The sequence below is a fragment of the Anastrepha ludens genome, chromosome 6, assembly GCF_028408465.1.
Source record: "Anastrepha ludens isolate Willacy chromosome 6, idAnaLude1.1, whole genome shotgun sequence".
Classification (NCBI taxonomy): domain Eukaryota; kingdom Metazoa; phylum Arthropoda; class Insecta; order Diptera; family Tephritidae; genus Anastrepha; species Anastrepha ludens.
The window spans coordinates 34,170,548-34,193,669 of NC_071502.1; the positions used below are offsets into that span (position 1 = coordinate 34,170,548).

At 34.3% G+C, this 23,122-nt stretch overlaps 1 pseudogene; it reads right to left on the reverse strand.

The window, feature by feature from the left end:
• Window positions 1-445: 445 nt before the first annotated feature.
• Window positions 446-21,544, reverse strand: LOC128867013 (uncharacterized; annotated as a pseudogene).
• Window positions 21,545-23,122: the final 1,578 nt, after the last annotated feature.

Genomic DNA, 23,122 nt, shown 5'->3' on the forward strand with positions numbered 1-23,122 from the left:
TATGTAAAGTAAAAACTGACTTCAGGGGAAACTGAAACTCATTTTCATACAAGGCAGTAATTTACACAAAAAAAGCCATTATTTTCTAATCAAATTTGTACTATTGGTGTTAATGCTGGTTCGTAAATAAACGAAGTCTCTTCTACGTCAAAACTATCACTGCCCACAGTGACGATACGCGAGGGCGCTGACTTCTTGTTTGATGGTCGGAGATACTTCGTCTTGTCCCTATTCGCTTCGATTCACTATTCAGCTTCGAAAAGGCAGAACTAATGCCAGCATTTATACGAAAGTTTTTGACTCTCGGGAAAAATTTGCCAGGTTTGGAAAGAGCCTGAATTCTTATATGGTCAATAAATGGGGCAACAGCTTTGACCATAAGTTACGGGTTCTAAAGCATATTTCTAAATCAATCAACTACAAGCAAATAATCAAAGAGACAAACTTTCACATTTATGAATATATAAGATTTTAGTTTTTGTAAATCAAACAAGTGTATATGTATGCGTGTATAATTGGCACGTACATCCTTTCCCCCTCCAATTTTATGTGCGTCTTGCTGTTGAAAAAGAAACAAATAGGAAACCAAAAAATATAAGTACTTATGGCATTTATAGCCGAGTGTTGTGAATATTTTTAGACGTGCTTTACATTGTTTGGATGTTAATAACAGATATAACAGATGCATTTACATATATGGTATAAAAAAACACATTTTCAACACTATTTCCGTGGTACAAGACGCACCCAGAATCCTCCAATAGGATTCACTTGAAACCCGCGTAAGTCATCCATTATGTTTTCAACAGTATTTGGGGAACGCTCGAACTTGAAGTCCAAAATCATGTAGTACAGCATGGCCTTGGCTTGCATGAGTGCGTATCGATTACCTAATTCGTAGATGCAATTAAAATATTATATGAATTTGTATAGAGAAAAAATCGATAAATCTGCGTTACCCACCTATGCACATACGAGGCCCCACACCGAAAGGCAAATATGTAAACGGTTTTATACTATCTTTGTTTACATCACTGAAACGTTCAGGATTAAATAAGTCGGGGTCTTCAAAGTATCTTTCATCATTATGCATTCCAACAATGGGAAGCCAGATATAATCGCCGGCCTTAAATTTAAATATCAGATTTCCATCGTTGTCCGTGAGATCATAATCCTTCGAACATAAACGATCTGTCATTCCGGCAAGACTCCATTTGCGCAATGCTTCCGATGTGACCATATCCATATATTTCATTTTCATCACAGTCTCATAGGTTAATGGATTTCCATTGAGTTCCGCACTTACTTCCATCGCCTCTTCGTACAAACGCTGCTGCACATCAGGATTTTCCATCAGTTCATGGCATAACACCGACGTGAAGTTCGCATTGTTTTCAAATGCAGCGAAAAAGAAAACGAAGCACTGAGCTACAATGTCATCATCGGACCAGTTTTGATCAGACTCCTGTTTAGCTTCGATCAATAGTTGGATCATATCCGGCCTGTGGATTTTGTATTCTTGGCGATATTTCATTGTGTCTATAACGAGTCGTTTGAAGTAATCGGTTTTGTCCTTGTCGAATATATTAAATCTTAAAAGCTGAAATGTTTTTAAGCAAAATTTACCAAAAATACTCTAGTTTATTTTAGTTCATGTAAAGCATACTTTTTGAATTATCGGCATATTAATAGAGATTAAGAGCTTAATCATTTGCGTGCCGCGGAAATTAGAGACCGATTGGCCAATCGAGTAAAACTCGTTATTCGGATCCACATAGGAATTGACCTTGAGTCCAAATGCAGTTGAAGCGATGATATCATTCGACAGACATGTGGACCATCCTTTGAGCTCAATATCATGGCTTTTGCCACCTTTAGTTTCCTCGCGTAGCCGGTCCAAGCTCTCATTGAAACACTCATTCATCAAACTAAACATGGCGCGCATCTTGGCGGCGGTGAAAACTGGAGACAGAGTGTGACGCATATTTTTCCAACGTTGATCTTTCATTACAGTCAATATGCCATTTATGAGAGGGTCATCATCAGAAGCAAAAAAGGGGGCGTGGTTTACGAAGAAGTCAAAATCCTTAACAGTAATTTTCTTAATATACTCTGGATTCTGTACCACGAACATCGGCGACCGGAAATTATAGAAACCCACGATATCACTAAAATACAAACAACAAACATAAATCAAAATTAACGAAAATTAATTAAACAATAACTGTAAAATTGAAATACATATATTTATAAATATATTGGATGTCACCAACAGCTGCACCTGCAGAAAACTAAATTTGTCCTTCAGGACAAGTGCTTCTTGGTCCTAATGAGAAATGTTCTGCAAATCGTATGACTTGCAAACTCTGTTTAGGTGTTTGTAAATAAAGTAATACATTGTTCAAATGGAAACTGTTAGAAACATATCATTTGCGTCATATGAAACGATTTAACATAGTTTTCCACCTTTTCATTAAGAAATCTCCGCAATAGGTTTCCCAAGTCACACTGATTTCAAATCCTACTATTTGCTGGATATGCCTAAGTATAAAAGGTAGCATACTCCCTTATTCCAAACACATAAATACGTGGCAAAGCATGAGTGAAATCGGCAAAGTGTTGTAGTACAAGGTGGTGCAAAATTAATCATCCAATTTTGTTTTTGAATAATTTTTTACTAAATAAAAAAAAAGATCTTGAGTGATAGCAATCTTTATTTTGACCTTTGCGCGCTCTGTTGCTGCTCTCTTCGTATACTGCAGGTTCAAAGAAACTATTCACATAATTCACTTAAATTTCAACCACATTTACATATAATATAAGAAGAAAGTTTTCTTCCGCATCCATTGTACTTAAAATTGGCGCAAAAGTGGTTTGATAGTTGATAGGCCGCACTTCAATTCACGTGGAAGGATCAACAATTTATAAATTTTGAGTAGCAGAGAGTAGGAGAGAGAGGGGAAGCTTTTTGTGGCAATAATGAATTTGAAGGTTTGCCAGTGCCTGTCGATAGCGCCACCATTAAAACAAACTTTTCTCATCATTTGATACTTCATATCTACAGTGGGCATCGAATCAGAGAACAACTGAATAATAGTCATGCACAACCTACTCGATAACGAAACATATTTAAGAGTTGCCAAGAGATCTAAACAGAATTACTTGTCTAACGGCGTATAACACACCATGGACTGAGTTAACAAATCCTCCTAACTAATATACTTAAACCATTTAGATATTTTTCAGTGGACCCGGTGGTCTAGAAATTAAAAAAAATCGATTTTTTTAGTTTTTTTCGATATTTCGAAAGTATAGTATCTTAAGAGTATACTGTGAAATTTTCACGCGAAAATTCCAAATATTATAGCTTCTACAGCCCACTAACTAGGGAGAAAGCGGTCCGCGCGCTCCTGAACCTCAAACTTTAAACTCGTTTTTCTCGAAGCTACTTTTTCCGGTCTGGTGCTGTCAAAAAAAAAAAAAATATTCAACCCACTCGTCTGAAATTTTAATATGTTATTCACAACAACAATGGCTATCGCTCATACTAGAATCATATTATTATTTCAATTATTTCGTATTTTTTTATTTATTAAAAACTGAAAAAACCGATTTGTCATTTCTTTTCTTTTATTCTAGTACGGGACTTAGCTACAGTCATACTGATTAATATTTTTTTTGGTTTTTGTGTTCCCGATAAATAGAAAGGCTTAAATGGACAACGCCGCCTAGGTCCAATTTTTCGGGAAGGTGAACTTCAGCGCTTTTTAAAATTATTAAAATTTAAAAAAAATGTCTGCTTGTCATTTTTGTATTATTTTTAAAAGAAGTTAAATAAAAAACATAAAATTTAAATATCGTGTTTCATTCTTTTCATTTAAAAAAAAATCCTGAAAATACCCTACATTTTCGAGCTCTAGACCACCGGGGCCCATTAAGAAGGTAACTAGTCCCTCCAGTGAGACATTTTGCAAATTTTCCAAGTCTTCACAGAAATAATCGCCAAGATATTTGGCACGGCTTCTTTGAAGTGTACCGCATTCACAGAGGAGCTATCGTCAATCTACAACTTTAGAACATTCACATAATTTTTCTGAAATCTGCCGTTATCTGGGCGACTATTATATTTACTACCTTCATTATGGAAAATAATGCATTACTTGCTTAATTAAATGGCTAACTTTTCCATGGCGTCGGCGTCTAGCAGCGACGTAAATGAAAGATAATAGTGATTATCGGTCGTTTTCCAAATCTAAAAGCATAATTTGATTACCAAAATTTGTCACACTTATCAGCTTGCTATCTCTCTGCTTGTCTAACTCGACGAAAAGTTAGCATGCGAAAGCAACAACAAAGTTATCGAGCAGATTCGCCGCCAGCGCGTGTAGTTATACCTCATAAAACTGGCCTAACTCACTATTTTTCAAACTAATTTATTCGTAGGCAGCCAAGATAAGGTGCGTTCCATAATCATAAGACACCCTAATTTTTCAAAGTATTTTAATTTAGAAATTTCAGAGGAAAATAAAAATTTTACACATCGATTAAGGTAACAAAAGTTAACTGCTACATTACAGAATTTAGAACTTTTTTTCAATACATAAAGAAAATGTTTAGCAAAAACGTGAAAAATTAAAGTGATCGTTTAACAAAAGAATATTTTTGGAATGTTTTTCTGTCGTCTAGAATATTTTAGTATTCTATGGAAGTACCATTTGCTTTAGCGAGACAAAATAACCTTTTTTCAACGATTCTACTAACTTTTTATGTAAATTTACATCTAGAGAAGGCCATTCTGCCTTAACTGCCGCTTTAAACTCGTTGGTGTTGTTAAGTTGGCGATTGTTGGCGTAAACTCTTCTGACTAATATACCCAAATGTTGTCTATTGGGTTTAGATCCGGGCCCTTCCCGATTATCCTGAATAAAAGGAGGGAGACTATTTTCCAAAATGTGTTTGTAGTCCCCACTATTCATTCGTCATGATGTAAACTGAATATTAAGAGTGAGTTTCGATGTAAATGCATCCCAAACCATAACAGAACCTACAACGAAATTGCGCTTGGAAAATTAGAGGAAGCTCTTGCGAAAATCTCCCCAATAATTTAGAAAATCATCAGATCCATCAAGGTTCCATTTTTTTCACCCGAAAATATAACCTTTTTAAAAAATAATATGAAATTGGGGAACATTAAAAATATTCCAAATATCTTATTGTGTCCCAGTTGGTGTCTAAGTGTCTAGGCAAATAATGTGTGCCAAACTGTTGTTTTTGAAACCTTGTTTTGAGCAACAGCGGCCAAGTTGGCGCAAGACTTAGTCAAGTTAGAAGCTTTTCTTATGATTGCTCGCTGTTCTCGACTTGATAGTGATAATTTTCTTTCAACGGGCTTAAAAATGTTGTAATTCTCAGGACTCCGTAAAAAATTCCGGATAACACAACATTTCTGCCTGTTTTTTTGCAATTAATTTGATAGACAAGGCTGAATTCTTGTAGGCGAAATTTCTCCACGCTCCTCTTGTAATAATATTGAACCCCTCCGTTTTAGGTTAAATTGAATAAAATTATAACTAAAGTCATCCAAAACAAGAATCTGCGCTTTCTATCTCTTCAGAAGCTTAGTTTCGTCTAGTGTCTTATCATTATGAAATGCCAAAAAGACTAGCAAAAGTGCAGCTTCTTGGAATACGATAACGGTTCTACAAAATACCAGAAACAATTGATGGAAGTCTTAAGGGGGAAGTCTACTGTGAATTTTTCAAAAAATCGATTTTTTTTTTTTATTAGCTTAAAAAATACTTTGAACCCTCTTAAATAAGGTACACTATGTGTTACAGCTGGCTAAATTTTTCTTCGTTGAAATTTCGACCTTTTCCCGAAGCGCTCCAAAGCTTTAAACGCTGAAAACTGAAACTTTAAACGCATTTTTCTCGAAACTAAGTTTTTGTATACGGTGTACACGATATCTCGAGTTCTGATAAATGAATCAGCTTAAAAATTTAATTATATATTCTCTGTAATAGTGTCTCTCGTCTGACATAGGATTTTTTTGATATCGTTATTTGTTAAATTGTTATAAACAATAGTAACATCAATTTTAGGCAAAAAAAAAGAAAAAAATTTCAAGAATTTTTTTTTTCAACGCCAAAATTTTTTATCGACATAATCCTACGTCAGACGAGAGTCAATACTATGTATATGATAACAATATTTTGTTTTTTTGTTTTAGATCACCGAAACGTAAGATTTCATGTACACCGTTTAGGCACCTAAGAAAAGCGGGCCTGCGCTTGCAGAAGTGCCACAGCGGCCATTTTGAATATTTTGACTTACAATTTTTTTTTCAAAAACTTAAATATATAATAAAGATAAGAGTTTAAATAGATTTTATGTACGAGCAATATTTTGTTAGAAATAAAATCCGGAAAATAAGCCTGTTTTTCCCTTGTCACAGTAGACTTCCCCTTTAAGTCTATAACCGTTAAAATGAAGCCAAATAAAAGCTACTCCGGAAAATAAAAGCGAGCTTGTGGTAGTTCAAAAATTGTATACCAAAGGTGTCTTATGATTATGAAACGCACCTTATGATTACTGTTGCTTCATCTATTCGCCACTTTCTATCGTTCGGCAAAAAGAAGAGGTCTATCATTCCGAAAAATCATGAATGATAATTTTATAAATACACGTTTTGTGTATGTATATACATATATAGGTACATACATATGTACCAAGAGAATATTGTGAATGCAAATTCTTTACAGTGTTAAGGATATAATTCACAGTACTGTCCGGTTCACTTGAATAGATGCAATAATTTTTATGGAAGAAAATGGTTATTAAAGCAACCGCATTTGATCTAGTAACACAAGGGTTTCTGATAATTCACTGAAGATATTACTCCAACTAACGGTATATCGCAGCAAAAAAATTTCAGCATTTGTAATATTGTGCTTGATTTATTGGTTCACTTAGAGGCGCCCAGTTAGCCTGCATTATATACGGATGGGCTGCGAAACGGGATCACGGATTTATTGCGTTTGGTCGAAAATTCTTCATTCTAATAAAATGGGAAAGCAGAAAGGTTTAACAGATCGCAAAAGGAACAAATAGATATCTTGACCTCAGAGTAACTATCGAATCGCCCAATGGCCAAAAGATTGGTCGAAGTCCCAACGGAGGAGATCTTAATGTGAAGCAAGGTGGCTCCTTTGGTAAGAACTACAAAGGCAGAATTGTGATGGCTTTGACTCCGAAGGAAAGTCGCAAAATGCTTAGGATTGCATCAAATTCCGATCTTCCTACAGCAAAAATAAAGGAAATGGCAGCCAGCAAATCCACCGTTCGAAGGACTATTCTAAAAGCGTCACATCAGAAGCATTAAAAATTACAAAAGGTACTTGAAACGACATCACAGCCGCGAAGATAGTTTTATGTTGAAATAATCTTTTCCCGCGATGCGTCAAATATTTAGACCTATTCATTGGATCTTACAACAAGATGCATCTGTACACACTTTAAGTGTGGTCAAAACCTGGATTGCGTCTCAAAACATTGAAACTTTCGCATGGCTACCCCGTATGAACATTATTGAAAATCTCTGGGGATGGTTTGCTCATAAGGCTTATGGGAATGGGCAACAATTTTAAGAGAAAGTGCTTTAATTCGATTCATTAAAACGGACTAGTCTAGTGGTTTCATTAGACTATCTGGAGAATTCCTAAACGAATTTACGACGTAATTCATAAACAAGGTGACAACACAAACTATATTATTAAGCTTTAAATAATACATATAAAAAGACAAAATTTTTTAAATTCGTTATTATTTTTCCTTATTTGGTTGAATATTTGTTGCTGCGAAATACCGTTATATGGAATAATAGTTTGATGCATGTTTATTTTCAAGCAAAGTACAGTCTTCATAACCATTTTCTTACATAAAAATTATTGCCTCTAAGCAAGTGAATCGGACCATATGTCTCTACATATTTGATAATAATTTTTAATGGAAAGAATAATGAGATGGCGCCTATCGTGGTCCCGTTACTTTGCGCTCAGCGAATTTGACAACTAGTTACGTGATTTTAGCTCCAGTATGGCCAGATTACCATTTTCGTAACTTGATTTATTTTTTTGTTTTTTGTTATTTAGTCTCGGAGTTTTAGTTCTTTCTTCATGGCATTTTTCTAGCTGTTCTAATTAAAATGTCATGTTTATAATTTTGTAAAATATATATTTCTTAATAATTATTTAAATAATTCACTCAGTTTTATTTAGCTTTACTTTTTTTTAACATCTGGTGGCATTGCCCGCGATTGCAGGTGTTGTTGGTGTTCTTCTGTTTTCGGCAGTCAAATCTCTCTCTCGCTACTGCAGTGTTGCCTAGCTTTGGATATAAAAACGCACTAAAATGTCCATTCAAAGAAAATAGCCCAACAAATTTTTATTGAATCACTTAAAGACCTTTGTATGCGTGACAAATTGTCTTTAAAATGTGCGTTTTTTTAAATAAATGTGTTATGCTTATGTACAATTTAATTTATGAGTTTTTTTTGTTAATCGAAATTCTTTTGTTAAGGGAACGACTTTTTTGCTATATTTGAAGTTATGTAACTAGATAAGGTACTCTTTTTGTAAAAATGTCAGTAGGGTTTCTTTAGTATTTTCTGGTATTTTCTTGTTTATTTTTACAATGAATATAACTCTTAATGTCCTATGTCTCACTAAGGATTGATGACCGGAAGAAACGATTACACCTCTATGGTTTTAATTCGCATTCAATAAATTCAAAGGCTTTTTAAAATGTGTAAAAAGGTTTTCAATCTTAAGAAGAGTTGAGAGAGGGGCATTTAATATTTTTGCATAACCTTAAATGGACCAAAAATTAAATTTGCACTTTCAAATTATCAAATTTTATAAGAGTAAACGGCGGCCGCCGTAGCCGAATGGGTTGGTGCGTGATTCCCATTCGGAATTCACAGAGAGGTCGTTGGTTCGAATCTCGGTGAAAGCAAAATTAATAAAAACATTTTTCTAATAGCGGTCGCCCCTCGGCAGGCAATGGCAAACCTCGGAGTGTATTTCTGCCATGAAAAAAGCTCCTCATAAAAATATAATATATGCCGTTCGGAGTCGGCTTGAAACTGTAGGTCCCTCCATTTTGTGGAACAACATCAAGACGCATACCACAAATACGAGGAGGAGCTTGGCCAAACACCTAACAGAAGTGTACGCGCCAATTATTTATTTATTTTTAACAAATTTTCATTAGCACTAAAATCTTCTCAGAGTGACCTCTTTTAACCTTTTTTTGTTTAATAATATAGTTTGTTTTTTAACTTAAAGTTTCGGTAGCTTTAAATTAAAAAAAAAGAAACAAACACGAAACTTATTGTAACAATTTTTGCATTTTGGGTATAAAAAAGCAATAAATTTATTGCGAAGAGCAAATGGTTGGCAATACTGCACAACTCAGCAAACGTGACGTCACGTACGCTCTGATGGGCGCAATCTTCTTTCTATCATTCTTGTATTCATATTGGTCTCTTACACAGAATTAACGAAATACAGGGTGCGCCATCTTTTTTGTCGGTATGTAAATGCTGGATAACTTTGTCATTCACTAACCGATCGACTTAATGGATCGCTTTACACCGAAACAACGCGCTGAAATAGTGACGCTATACATCGAAAATAGTCATTCTATTGTTCTATCTCAACGCGCATATCGCAAAAAGTATCGCAGCAAACAGGCACCGTCTGACAATACTATTTGTCGTTTGGTGTCGTATTTTTTCGAGCACGGGACAGTAGGAGATCGGCAAAATGTCGTTCCTCAACGACCAAGCAATTGTTGGCTCATTATGTCTGCCCGCAAATGCGTGCGAAAGGATTAGACGGTTACTGGTTTCAACAAGACGGGGCGCCATGCCACACTGCGAATGCAACAATTGAAATTCCGCAACGACAATTCTCGGGACGTCTAGTATCAAAAAGGGCGGCATCGACTGGCCCTACAGATCACCTGACTTAACCCCCCCGGGCTTCTTTTTTTGAGGTTATCTGAAAAGTAAGGTTTACGCCAACAAGCCGCGGAATATTGATCAGCTTAAGGCAAACATTCGGGCCGAAGTCGACGCTATAAAACCCGAAATGCTTGACAAGGTGATGACAAACACGGAAAAAAGATCTCAGTTTGTGATTGCTAATAAAAGTGGTCACTTGATTGATATTATATTGTACTCAAAAAATAGTTTTAATAAATTGTATATAACCAAACCAAATAAAAATACCTCACTTGTACAAATCATTTTTTTTTTCAAAGTTATTCAATGTTTTCATACCGACATAAAAGATGGCGCACCCTGTATTATAGTAAAAAATCACAAATCTCAAATCGCTTTTAGCCGTTACGTTTCCTTTCGGTTTTGTTAAGATGATTTTTAATGCTGGGCACAGACGAAAAACAAATCGAAGCAATCGGTTGAAACTCATTTTGCCGCACATGTTTGTTGACGATTTTAGTTTGCGATTTAGCTGTTCGTTGCTGAGTGAACGTGGAATGCGGAAAAAAGTGGTTGTCATGCATGGTATTTATTTGCGCTTGAAAAGAAGGTGAAGGGAAGATTTTTTTCACACCTTCTTTATTCATGGTTTTGTCTACTTCTTTATATTTTTCTGATAACACTTTTTCTAAATAAAATTTCTTAATTTTACATCTCTGTCTTGTATTCATCGCTCTTATTTTTCCGTAATGATGGCTAGCTTTTGAGCAAATACGAGTATATGAGTTCCTCAAATAATGAATGTGGAAAAATAGTTAACTTCGCCGCACACACGCGACCGATTGCAAGTTGACACAAATTTTTGTCAGTTCTCGATCGGCTTGCCAACTGCGCCTCACACGTAAAATTTCAACCGATTGTTTCGATTTGTTTTTCGTCAATAATCACACCAACCTTTCAAACATCAATAATTTCCCAAAAAGCAAACCCCGTGATATCGCTTTTCCACTGGTTCCCTGCACGTATTTGAATATAACTCGAAGGCTATGGGAGTCCTACCATGAAAATTTCAAGGATTATTGAGCGCGATTACCAATAAAAAAATGAAAATAGAAAATTAAATAAGAAAAAATTAAATATTAAAAATCTGATGAGTGTGTTTTTGAAAAATGGCAGAAAACATATTTATCCCAAGAATTTTGAACACAAGAGTATATATATATATTTTTTAATATATTTTATCTTAAATATTTGAAGATATTTCATTTCAAGAAGTCAGCAATTATAGCAAAAAAAAAAAACAACAATATAAGAAAAACATGTGATGAGTGTGTTTTTGAAAAATGGCAGACAACATTTTTTTCCCAAAAATTAAAAAAAAAATTATTTTGGAAAAAATTTTTTTAAAAAGTATTTTTTATTCTAAATACATGTTGATATTCGACTTGAAGAACTCTATCATACCTATACTAAAATTTTAAACATTGAATAAATTTCAAAATTTTAATTTTTTTTTAATTTTTTTATTGAAAAAATTTAAATAAATCGCAAAATAATATAATTTTTTTCAGTTTTTTTTCAAATTTTAAATTTATTAAAACAATTTAAATACATCTCAAAATTATAGAATTTTTTTATTGAATATGTTTCCAATTTGCTCTAATATACTCAAACCTACACATAAATAAATTTTCAGAAAAATTTACGACAACTTCACAAATATATGGTTCACTTGACATTGGGTGGGCTCAAATAGAAAAAACACATACTTTTATAAAAGAAGGTAAAGAAAATTTTGCAGAAAAATCTACAAAAACGCAATAATGCCGCAATGTCAAGTTTAAACTTCACATGGAATAACTTATTTTTAAAATAAGGAAAAAAATTAGGTGTGAAATGGAAAATATTTCAATCAGTCAGCCGGGCTGTCCAAAGTTATGCAGCCCACGGATGGGGATACTGTATGTTTGAGAATGTTGACAAATTACAACTGCAACGCATAAAGAAAAATTGCAAGCTCCCAAACTGTTCGCCAACTTAAGCTATTTCTTTAGAAACAGGCATCAAGTGTGGTCACATTTACACACATTTGTATTACACTTAAATTATATCCAAAAATCAGTCTTTGCATATGAAGCCTTGAAGCTCCTACGTCTCTTAACAAAAAATTTTATAAATTAAAATTTTCTGGGCTAAGGTTTTAAGCCAAATAGGATTGGTTTGCAATTTAAAATGGGACGTAAAGGTAAAAAGAGAAATATTTCTAAATTGTATTAGCAGTGTTAAGCAAAAAATGTGGAAAAGAGCATTAAACAGTACGAACAGAATATATAAAAAACTGGACCATAGTGTAGGTCAAAGTTATTTTAAGGATGACATAGAAGAATTTAAAATGTCATGGATTTTTAAAGCCGGAAGTAGTTGCATTATGCTTAATGACCTCACAATAAAAACTGCTCTTTAACCAACTTAAACGAGAAGGAAACAATCCAACACTTTCTTGGACGATGCCCGAAGCCCGAAGACCGTCCTTAGTAATACCGAAATAGTTGATATCCTAAATGGTGTAAATGATTTTCATTGGAAAAAATTAATCAATTTTAGTACTGGTGTTTAAAGTACATACAATTTATTATACTCGTAGAGGAAAAGTTTTGTAAATAAATATTATATCTACCTCTTTTTTCCGGCAGACGACTTTTAAAGGCATTGTAAATAGTTTCGTAGGAGTGTTTGTGAAATATAAATTAATTTATTTATCTATCTATCTATAGGAATATCTAATGAGCAGACCTTTTACTAAACCACTGTGAAAATTAAAAAAAAGTTTTTCTCTTAGTAAAACTGTTACCGAACTATTGATTGCTTACGCTATTGGGCAGCAAATAATTCACAGTGAGTGATTCATCTATGAACAGTCAAAATCTTCACTTAAGTTAAGGAATTAGTATTAAACGTTACAAAAACATCAGCTTATCGCACTCTGAAAGAACATTTGGGTGCATTGTCAAGCTTATCGTATTTGTTGCCGCTGGTACTTTCATGCATCGGGTTTTTGAATCAAAATCGTATAGTATTTCAGCTCTCATCCACTCCCTAAATTCGCTTTACTTGCCATTGTGGAATTCTCGCATTTATCGGATTTTTTACAAAGACACAATTGTCGATAAAAGCGGAAGGTATCCAATAAGTTTGTACAAAATCTTGTACAACAACCTGTCCGACGAACTAAAGCACTTCTTTGATATGCTTTTAGAGGTGGTAAACGCTGTCTTATTGAAAACAAAAAAAAAAAAAAAAAAAAAATATTTGCTTTTAGTTTTAAAATGTTCTGTTTCTTTGTAGTGTAAACAAATATATGAATGATTTATGGCTTTGCGCAGTTTCTTTACAAAACGAGTGCGTGATTTGTTTTTTTTATATGGAGAAAATCTGTAACACTGTCAGAGAAAGAAATTATAAAAAATCAACGAGATTTTTTAAGAACTTCAAACTGCACATTATACTAAAGTTTAGTGGGCTATGAAACTGCGTGCCTAAATTGTTCCTAAAACTTCTGAATAAAAAATAAACATTTCGGTGAAACATCTGCTGATGAATGCAAATTGAATGCACTCAAGTTTTGTGCCACCTCAAGTTGTGTTTGCTATTGTCAAAGGCGGGGCAAGTGCTATGAAGCTATTGAAAAGACGGTTTTCATTAATTTTTTTTGCATATCCACAGTTGACATATAATTAGAATTCGGCGTGGAATAGTTTTCTTATAAGTTCTTCAAAACTGCTCTGAGAAAATCCAAAAATACTAATGTGTCACACTTTTTAGAATACCCTAACATAAATTCACATGCTTTTAATGCTCGCATTTGCACTTTAACAATGTAACGTTGTAAATATTATCATGTAATTAATATCGAAAAACTCACTGATCTCTGTTTCGTTTACAAAATTTTAGCAAAGTCTTGTTGAAGCTTTCCTTGTTCAATACCACAGCCCCCGCGTTGCCCACTAGTGGATATGGATTTTCGTATGGAATTCCACGCTCCTTAAATGTATTGTATTTGAGTGTGGCCCATCTGTAGAATATATAGCCGAGTAGCAAGGACACCAGCACTAGTTCGATAAACACCATGATGCTGGTCAAGTATCCTTTATGAGTGGAATAGTTGTTATTTAGCACAAGTAAATCCTTTATTTCACAACCGTTCACATTGAAAGCTTAAATGCGACTGAATACTTTTTTTGATAAGTATCACAAAGTATTTCGGTAATATATTGTACTCATTTTTTGCAGCCGGTTGAAAAGCTCATTTGGTAAAGAGTGAGAGTAAATTAATCAACTGAATTGGAAACAAACAAAACATATTATTTCATATCTATGTACTAAGTATGCGCGCAAGAATGATAGAAAGAAGATTGCGCCCATCAGATCGTACGTGACGTCACGTTTGCAGAGTTGTGCAGTATTGCCAACCATTTGCTCTTCGCAATAAATTTAGTGCTTTTTTATACCGAAAATGCGACAATTTTTAAGTTTGGTGTTTGTGTCTTTTTGTTTTTAATTTAAGGCTACCGAGACTTTAGGTTGAAAAAAAACGGTATTATTATAAAAGGCCACTCTGAGAAGATTTTAGTGCTAATGAAAATTTTTTTACTCTTATAAAATTTGATAATTTGAAAGTGCAGATTTAATTTTTGTCTCCATTTAAGGCTATGCAAAAATATTAAATGCCCCTCTCTCAACTCTTCTTAAGACTGAAAACCTTTTTACACATTTTAAAAAGCCTTTGAATTTATTGAATGCGAATTGAAACCATAGAGGTGTAATCGTTTCTTCCGGTCATCAATCCTTAGTGAGACATAGAGCATCAAGAGGTGTATTCATTGTAAAAATAAGCAACAAAATACCAGAAAATACTAAAGAAACCATACTGACATTTTTACAAAAAGAGTACCTTATCTAGTTACATAACTTCAAATATAGCAAAAAAGTCGTTCCCTTAACAAAAGAATTTCGATTAACAAAAAAAACTCATAAATTAAATTGTACATAAGCATAACACATTTATTTAAAAAAAACGCACATTCTACAGACAATTTGTCACGCATACAAAGTTCTTACTTAACACAATAAAATTTCGTGTTTTATTTTCTTTAAATGGGCATTTAGTGCGTTTTTATATCCAAAGCTAGGCAACTCTGCAGTAGCCAGAGAGAGATTTGACTGCCGAAAACAGAAGAACACCAACAATACCGGCAATCGCGGGCAATGCCACCAGATGTTAAAAAAAAGTAAAGCTAAATAAAACTGAGTGAATTATTTAAATAATTACAATATTAAAAAATGTATATTTTACAAAATTATAAACATGACATTTTAATTAGAACAGCTAGAAAAATGTCATGAAGAAAGAACTAAAACTCCGAGACAAAAAATAATAAAATAACAAAAAAAAAATGCTAAATCAAGTTACGAAAATGGTAATCTGGCCATACTGGAGCTAAAATCACGTAACTAGTTGTCAAATTCGCTGAGCGCAAAGTAACGGGACCACGATGGGCGCCATCTCATTATTCTTTGCATCATGGTATGCGCGCATATGTTTAACAAAAGCAGTAGAATCTTAAGTGGTCTCCCGTAAACACCAGGTTAACCCTTTGATGCCTCTCTCTACATTTCAAATTTGACAAATGTTTCGGCTATAAAACTGTAGATGCCTTCATTTTGTGGAAAAATATCAAAATAAACACCACAAATCGTAGGCCGAGCTCACTCAAATTATAATAATTATTATTATTATTGCCTCATTTAAAATCGACAGAAGTATTTTTGAGATCGAATAAAAACCACCAAATTGCCTATGTTCGGATTGAAGCAAACTTTACTTATATATGCCCGTATAGACTTTAGTAAAATGTAATTTGGGCCGGCTGTTAATTATTTGAACTAAAAAAATCATAGACAATGATGAATGAAAGCATATTTCTATACTCGTATATATTATAATATTTATTACACCCTCGCGCAATTTAAATTTTACTGATTTGTGCGCATAAAAAATCCGTTCCGTCCGCTTCATTTCTTGCTTCTAATAGTTTGGAATGAATTGAAGTAAAAGCCGTGTAAAATTGTTAAATAAATATTTATTGATTATATTAAAATAAAACCATAAGATTCTTTGCTAATTAACCACTGGGTACAATTTTCTTGTTTTGGAAAAACAAATATAATTTTTCATGTGATTGTTTATCTATTTTTCAATTCTAAGGGCTGGGGACACGCCTTATTTTTATTCGATAGAACCCAAACTCTACAGCTATTTTTTCAAGTGTATTTGCATATGTTTGTAAGCGATAAACGAGTTTAGATCTTCACAATGGCTCGTGCAAGTGGGCGAGAACGAAAGCTTGTTTTTTATCAATGTGAGAGCTTTTCATATATTTGTAAAATGTGCATCACACACTCATAATTAATGAATTGTTTAGGAGCTTTTAGAAGTATTGCGTTTCGCAAAATACGAAACAAAAGAATGTGTCAGAGTGTATGAATGTATGAGAAAGTCTCATAACATAGTATTTGAACGAAAGTAACGAAAATTTCTCCTGGTTTTGCAATCGGAAATATATCATCACCATATTCATAATGGAAATTACAGCTCGGGGTGAGCCAGTGCTTCCTTTACAATATCTCTCCATACGTCTCCGTTCACTGGATATCATCAATCCATCTTTTTGCGGGTCTTCCGCGTGTTCTACTGTCCATCAAATAAGATTTGACAGCTTTTTTCGTCATCCTGTTGTCGTCCATTCTGTGTAGATACCCCAATCATCATAGCCACCATATATGTATACCTACATACTATACATATATATATTTATTTATGTAACGTTATATATGTATGTGTATGTATGTTTGTATGTAACACTCCAAAAATTTAAATATTTTCCGATAAACCTTTGAGTAAATTTAAGATTTTTGTTAATAATTTGACTGATCAGTTCGAAATGTAAGTAGCATTACACCTTTATTGAATTCAGGGCGTATATTTCATACAAGGCAGTAATTTACACAAAGTATTGTCTCAAGTCAGTATTTTCTAATCAAATTTGTACTATGGGTGTTAATGCTGGTTCTTTTATGTCAAAACTATCACTGCTCACAGTGCCGATACGCGAGGGCGGTGACATATTGTTTGATGGCCGGAGATATTTCGTCTTGTCCCTATTCGCTTCGCTTCATTACCCAGCTTCGAAAAGGCAGAACTAATGCTAGTATTTATACGACAGTTTTTGACACTCGGGAAAAGTTTGCCAGGCTTGGAAAGATTCTGAATTCGTAAATGATCAATAACTGAGACCACAGCTTTGACCATAAGTTTCGAAATCATATTTATAAATAAATCAACTAATTCATCATATTTTTGTAAATCAACCAAGTGCGTGTGTATGTGTATATTATTGGCACCCACATCCTTCCCTTCGCCATTCTGTACGTGCATCTTTATGTTGGTCCTCAAAAGAAACAAATGGGAAACCAAAAAATTTAGGTACCGATGGCATTTATAGCCGAGTATTGTGAATATCTTTAGACGTGCTTTACATTGATTGGGTGTTAATAACAGATATAACAGATGCGATTACATATATTTCATTAAAAAAAATATTTTTCCAATACTATTTCCGTGGCTCAAGACGCACCCAGAATCCTCCAATAGGGTTCATTTGGAACCCGCGTACGTCATCCATTATGTTTTCAACAGTATTTGGGGAACGCTCGAACTTGAAGTCCAAAATCGTGTAGTACAGCATGGCCTTTGCTTGCATGAGTGCGTATCGATTACCTAATTCGTAGATGCAATTAAAATATTATATGAATTTGTATAGAGAAAAAATCGATAAATCTGCGTTACCCACCTATGCACATACGAGGCCCCACACCGAAAGGCAAATATGTAAACGGTTTTATACTATCTTTGTTTACATCACTGAAACGTTCAGGATTAAATAAGTCGGGGTCCTCAAAGTATCTTTCGTCATTATGCATTCCAACAATGGGAAACCAGATATAATCGCCGGCCTTAAATTTAAATACCAAATTTCCTTCGTTGTCCGTGAGGTCATAATCCTTCGAACATAAACGATCTATCATTCCGGCAAGGCTCCATTTGCGTAATGCTTCCGATGTGACCATATCCATATATTTCATTTTCATCACAGTCTCATAGGTTAATGGGTTTCCATTGAGTTCCGCACGTACTTCCATCGCCTCTTCGTACAAACGCTGCTGCACATCAGGATTTTCCATCAGTTCATGGCATATCACCGACGTGAAGTTCGCATTGTTTTCGAATGCAGCGAAAAAGAAAATGAAGCACTGAGCTACAATGTCATCATCGGACCAGTTTTGATCAGACTCCTGTTTAGCTTCGATCATTAGTTGGATCATATCCGGCCTGTGAACTTTATGTTCTTGGCGATATTTCATTGTGTCTATAACGAGTCGTTTGAAGTAATCGGTTTTGTCCTTGTCGAATATATTATATCCTAAAAGCTGAAATGTTTTAAATAAAATTTTTAAATACTATAGTTTATTTTAGTTTATGTAAAGAATACTTTTTGAATTATTGGCATAGTAGTAGAGATGAAAAACTTGATCATTTGCGTGCCGCGGAAATTAGAGATCGATTGGCCAATCGAGTAAAACTCGTTATTCGGATCCACATACGAATTGACCTTGAGTCCAAATGCAGTTGAAGCGATGATATCATTCGACAGACGTGTGAACCATCCTTTGAGTTCAATATCATGACTTTTGCCACCTTTAGTTTTCTCGTGTAGCCGTTCCAAGCTCTCATTGAAACACTCATTCATCAAAGTAAACATGGCGCGCATCTTGGCGGCGGTGAAAATTGGCGACAGAGTGTTGCGCATATTTTTCCAACGTTGATCTTTCATTACAGTCAACATGCCATTTATGAGAGGGTCATCATCAACACTAAAAAGCGGGGTGTGGTTTACGAAGAAGTCAAAATCCTTAACAGTAATTTTCTTAATATACTCTGGATTCTGTACCACGAACATAGGCGACCGGAAATTATAGAAACCCACGATATCACTAAAACACAAAATAAAAACAAAAACCAAAATTAACAAGTATTAATTAACCCTCTATGGGCTTATAAGTATAAATGGTTCTTAAATATAATAAATCTATAATCTTTGCGCTTAAATTTTATTGCGCTTAATATCTATTGTGAGGGAAAATTAATTAAACTGTTAAAGAGAAGAACATGAAAGACTGGATGCAATGCTATTTTGCACCAACACCTTCGAAATTACATTAATTGTGTTGATATTTCGAAGCAGTTTGAGAAATTGAGCTCTTTTTTAAATAAATAATTATTTCTTACTATTATATAAAGGCACCCGTATTTATTGCCTGTAGTCCATCTTTTACTGACAAAACTATCCAGTAAGCAAATCAGCTGTTCACTAATCTGCGTGACAACCGTTTGTCACACTAGAATTTTAATCAGAATTAACTCCGCCGATAATCACGATTAACGCCGCCATCTGTTAAGTCTAACATATTTTGTTGTGTCATTAGCATCAGCATCGCAGGTGACAGTCATCTTTGTGTCCTCGATGATTTTAATTTATGTCACTTGAGTTGGTACCCACTTAGATACTCGGCGGCTTTTATTATTTAGGAATTATAAAGGCATTTAACCGAAACTAAATCTTGAATTTTGAAAGCAATATTATTTCGAACGCGAAGTCCTTTTGACTATTCATCAAATCAAAAAAGACTTATTCGACGATGTCGTAGGTTCGAATCTCGGTGAAACACCAAAATGAAAAAAAGTGTTTTCTAATAGCGGCAAGCAATGGCAAACCTCCGAGTGTATTTCTGCCTTGAAAAAGCTTCCCATTCGAAGTCCCTCCATTTGTGGGACTACATCAAGACGCACACCACAAGAGAAGGAGGGCCTGGACTAAACACCCAAAAAGGGTATACGCGCCAATTATATATATATATAAATTTTGTAAATTCTGCCATAGATTCTACAAATTTATTTGCTAACATTTTTTTCTCTAATTTTGAATTCGTCTTGGACTTGAATTCTAGTTTTCCCACTAATCGATTTTCCTTTCTTTATTTTAGGTCATTGTGCCTATCTATTACTGATGTGGTTAATGGTATTAGGAAGCTCAAGCCCACATCTAAAACTGACTCGGATGGTCCCTCGGCTAATTTGCTGAAGAACTGTTTGTGTCTTGCTGAGCCTCTTACAATTATATTTAATAAAACTTTGTCCTCTGGTATCTTTGTTGATGACTGGAAATGGACATCCGTTACCCCTATATTTAAGGGTGAAAAAAAAACGATATTCGCAATTACAGGCTGATTTCGAAGCTCACGTCCGTATCAAGACTTTTTGGCAAAACTGTGCAAGATAAGTTATACTTTGCTGTGTAAGTCCTAATATCTACCAAACAGCATGGTTTCGTTGCAAGTCGCTCCACGGTCACTAACTTGACTATTTTCATTGATTACTGCATTTCTGCTTTCCAGAGCAATCTCAAGTTTATACAATTTACACGAAAGCATTTGACAAAGTATCCCACCGATTACTCTTGTGCGTTTTGTGCTTGCGTCAATGGGTACAATAGTACACTCCACGTTTTTGCCGTTCCCCGGGACATACTTGTCGAATAGACACTGCATTGTAGCTGTTGATAAAGCGATATCCCGTACATTTATTGCGTTCTCTGGTATCCCGCAAAGACCCCCCCTTTTTATTCTCTTTACTGATGGTATTGGTTCATGCCTGTACTCGTATGCTGATGGTCTTAAAATATTCGCGGCCCTTAACAGTGCTCATGACTCTGAAAAGTTGCAATCCGACTTACTTATTTAAATCGTTTGTCACTAAGCATAAGCAACTGGTTCACATAAAATTTGATAAAGCTACCAATTCTTTGCATACTTCGTGTTGCCGGCTCACTCTTGCAATACGTTGAAGAAATTAAAAAAATTGGCTTCTGGAGAACCAAGTACGGGCTGAATGCTGCTGATTTTATAGGGCCATATGGCGTCTTAGTCAACCGTCTCAAATCGTTCTTTTCTTAGTAATTATCATACTAAACTATTGTACATTAGCTTAAAATAGTCTGTAAGAATGCATCAATTCAAATAACAAATAAATAAATATTAGACTCACTGATCCCTATTTCGTTTATAGAATTTCAGCAAGTCTTGTTGAAGCTTTCCTTGTTCAAAACTACAGCCCCCGCGTTGCCTAACAGTGGATATGGCTTTTCGTATGAGACTCCACGCTCCTTAAATGTATTGTATTTGAGTGTGGCCCATCTGTAGAATATATAGCCGAGTAGCAAGGACACCAGCCCTAGTTCGATAAGCACCATGATGCTGGTCAATTATCCTTTATGTGGAATACTCGTAGTTGTTTTTTAACCCAGGTAAATCCTTTATTTCGCAACCGTTCACATTGAAATCTTAAATGCGACTGAATAATTTTTTTGTTATGTATCACAAAGTATTGTATTTCAGTAAATATATTGTAGGTACTCTGTGGCTGTATAACTGGATACTATAGAATAACCCTCTTTAGAAAAAAATGTAACCGTCCTTAATATGACGGCCTTTAACAGTTCGGCATGCTTAAACATTAAAAACCTTTATTATGAGTAAATTCTTGTTTTAGTGCGTATTTATCACAAAATGCTTATTAATGATCAAGGCTAAAAAGAAAAAGATAAAAATCATAGAGTTCGTAATCTCATTTTTAGCAGCCGGCTTAAAAGCTCGCTTGGTAAACGAGTGAGAGTAAATTAATCAACTGAATTGGAAACAATCAAATTATATTATTTCATATCTACGTATTTAGTACGTATGCATTTGCTTAACAAAAGCAGTAGAATCTTGAGTGGTTTACCGTAAACACCAGGTTAGCCCTTTAATGCATCTGTCTGAATTTCAAATCTGACAAATGTTTCGACTATTTAATCTGAAAAAATAAAAAAATAAAATAATGCATTTAATTGTGCATTATAATTGTGTTTATACTCGTATAATTGTAACATAATAAAGGAATCGTGACGGATATTGACATATTCATATGTACTCTGTATATACCAAAAGCCTCAGAATGGTGAAAGGAGTCGATTTAGCCATGTTTCACCGTCCAGCCGCAATATAACTCGAGCAAAAATTAATATATCTCATTGAAAGTTGGTTCACATATTACGCTTTGGCCGAGGTAGGTTGGTATTGAAAACTGAAAATCGGTCAATAATCACGTCCACCTACATATATGTATAAGTAATTTTCAAGAAAAGAAAACAACGTGACATCTCAGTTATAAATGAAGTAAAATTACTCAAACTTAGTATAAATGAGGAACTCAGTCAAAATATACGACGCAAGTAAACTTAAAAAAAAAAAACACCTATATTTGGGTATCTCGATAACGCCTTACTAAACCTTGCCCAAATTTAGTACACGTATTGCTCGCCTCCCAAGCGTGGAAAAATTACCTAAGCTCGACCGCAAGCAAACTTTCGGACTGAATATTGGAACCAAAAAGCTCAAAAAACCAAACTTAACACTTTACTTCAATTCAGTCGTGTAAAATTTTTAAATGAATAATTATTAAATATTTATTAATTAAATTAAAAAAAGCGTACGATTATTTGCTAATTAACTTTTGCGTACAAATTTTGTTTGTTTGGAAAGACAAATATAATTTCTTATGTAATTATTCGTCTATTTTCCAGTTTAAGGGCATGCCCCACCTTATTCTCATTCGATTGATCTCGAACTACACAGTTCTTTTTTTAAGTGTATTTGCATATCGTCCCCTTAGTATAACAATAGCCTATGTGCTCATAGGCTGTTATTTTTTTATTGAATTTTTGGATTCTCCATCGTCGATTTTATATGTGGTCAAAATTTGGTCAAATTCTAGTTCCACAAAGTGCGTCAAAACGTCAGTCAAAAATAATAAATATTTACAGACATAACGAGATTTGAGTGAGAGCTACTTTCGACAAAAAGTTTGAAATTCATTTTCCCAAAACATCAAAAAATTTATAGGCT